At 36.5% G+C, this 2,500-nt stretch overlaps 1 pseudogene; it reads left to right on the forward strand.

Moving 5' to 3' along the window:
• LOC129111077 (integrin beta-1-like) overlaps positions 1-2,233 on the forward strand; it is a 16,665-nt pseudogene extending 14,432 nt beyond the window's left edge.
• The last annotated feature ends 267 nt before the right edge of the window (positions 2,234-2,500 follow it).

Here is a 2,500-nt window from a genome sequence, read left to right on the forward strand (position 1 = left end):
TATTATTATTATTATATTATTATTATTATCATCAGTATTATTATTATTATTATTATATTATTATTATTATTATTATTATTATTATTATCAGTATTATTATTATTATTATTATTATTATTATTATTATTATTATTATTAGTATTATTATTATTATTATTATTATTATTATTATTAGTGGGCGGGGACAGTGAGGTCATCCTCCGCTCCTTCTCCACAGGTGATTGGTGGCGTTCACCCTCCAATCACAACCCGCCTCCAAAGTGTCTCGGTGGTCAGTTTTGATCTTTTCTTTATTTATTTCTTTTATCTTTGTGTCAGTAACCTTTAGCGAACTATCCAAGTTCACCGTCAGCGGCAGGATGACGCGTCACATCACTCCCAAAGATTAAACATTTTGCGAAAAAAGAAAAAACATCAACAAAAAAAATAAATCGTTTTTCCTCCTCTGAGGAAGCTAAGCAGCGTTATCATGGGGGCTATCATGACAACCAGGACTGCCACCCTCACCCTCATCCTCCCCCCTCCTCCCCTCCTCCTCTGCAGGCAGCAGGTAAGTTGTGACTCCGTCTCCAGCTTGGTTCTCCACAATGACACCATTTCTTTAAGCTTGCAGCTCAAGATGAAACTGTGTTTGCAGGGCTTGGTAAATGGCGCAGGGTTAGCATCCTGTCAGCTAGTTCCTTGTTGCAACAAATGAAAAAAAAATTGCAAACCAGGTTAAAAGCTGCATGCATTGGTTTTTGTCGTGCACTTGAAATGCAAAAGACGATTTTATTTCTCCTCTCCTGTCGTGTCCTGTTTCTATCCCCCTCCCTCCACTCTTTGATACACAGATCTGCACCAATGTGCAACAAAACTTGTTCCAGATCATTGAAGGAAATGGCTTCCTGGAGTAAATGCACACCGTCATATCATCCCTCATATATCAGTGTATGGATATAATAGAAGAGCATAAAGGATGTGGCAATAATTGCTCAGATATTGTGCAATCTGTGGCTAATAAATCACATTAATTATGTTTTCTGTTAATCATGTGTCTCTCTGTTTCACAGGTCTACAGCTGTGAGCCTCCCAAATGGATGAAGATGATGATGATGAAGATGATGATGATCATGTCAGTCTTCCACATCTGTATGATGCATTCATGCACGCAGGAATTCTCACCAATGCCTTCAGGTTATTTGCATTTCTTGTCCTTCTCATTCTGTTTTGTTATGATGATGATAATAATACTAATAACAATAATAATAATGGATTGTATCTATATCGCACACTTTAAAATACAATGAAATCTCAAGGTGCTGTACAGGGTAAAACAATCACAATAATCAAATATAATAATAAAACGCTAAAAACAAATACAAAATAAAATAAATGAATTCATTTAATCGTAATAAAATCTAAGAATATATATTAAAACTGAACAAATACCCAAGAATCGCAATCTAAACTACACAAAGCCAAGACCTTAGGGGAAGGCAGACTATGACTATAAAGTATGCATTACTTGCATATCTTGTACCCGAACAAAGTAAAGATCAGGGCTGTGTTCTTATTTACCCTCATTTAATATGCAGTTAATTGGTATTTGCACAATTCAGCTGGTGTTAGGCATTTGTGTTGCAGGGTCAAAGTTCACATCTGATGGTGGACATAAGTGCTTGAGCTCTTTAAACACTATGCAGGAAACATCGTATGTGTTGACAGGTGTTTGCAGACAGGTTATCTGCATTTCTTGTCTTTCTCATTCTGTTTTGATATGACTATAAAGTATGCACTACTTGCTCGTCTTGTACCCTAACAAAGTAAAGATCAGTGCATGCAGTTAATTGGTATTTGCACAATTAAGCTGGTGTGACATAAGCGCTTGAGCTCTTTAAACCACTATGCATGAAACATTGTATGTGTTGACAGGTGTTTGCAGACGCTTAAAAGAGGATAGTTGCAGGTAAAGCCTGATAATGTAGATATTATTGTGTGAAACATCTATTATGAGGCTTGTTCGTGTTCTGCAAGGAAGAAGTTTGGCATCAGGGAGTTTTTTTTAGAGTTTCCAGATCGATTCTTACTGAATATACTTAATAATTATGTATTTTATTTAAACCTGACACTTACATCTGAAGAAGGCAGCTCTGAACTGTACAATTTAAGTTACGGTTATGGCACGTATGTGTGTATACCTCTGTGTTCTGGGCCAGTGTTTGCGTACCATATGCTGGTAACCAAATATTAGAAGTGTGTCCCTTATTTATGCTAGCCACTCTTTTAGGCCACATTTAAATGAAAGGTAAAACCTTTTGTTATTAGGATGTTCAGCAGAATGTGGTCTAACATATGTGCCATAACACATTGCCATCAGCAGTTCACAAATTGGAGGTTGGTGACTCGTATGATTTGATGTGAGGTAACCAAGAGTTGTTTGATTTCAATAAACATCCAGACAGCTGCAGTCCTGTGGCTTTATAAATTAAAAAATGCAATATTGTGCGAAATCGTCAAC

The sequence above is a fragment of the Anoplopoma fimbria genome, chromosome 21 (genome assembly GCF_027596085.1).
Source record: "Anoplopoma fimbria isolate UVic2021 breed Golden Eagle Sablefish chromosome 21, Afim_UVic_2022, whole genome shotgun sequence".
NCBI classification, from domain to species: domain Eukaryota; kingdom Metazoa; phylum Chordata; class Actinopteri; order Perciformes; family Anoplopomatidae; genus Anoplopoma; species Anoplopoma fimbria.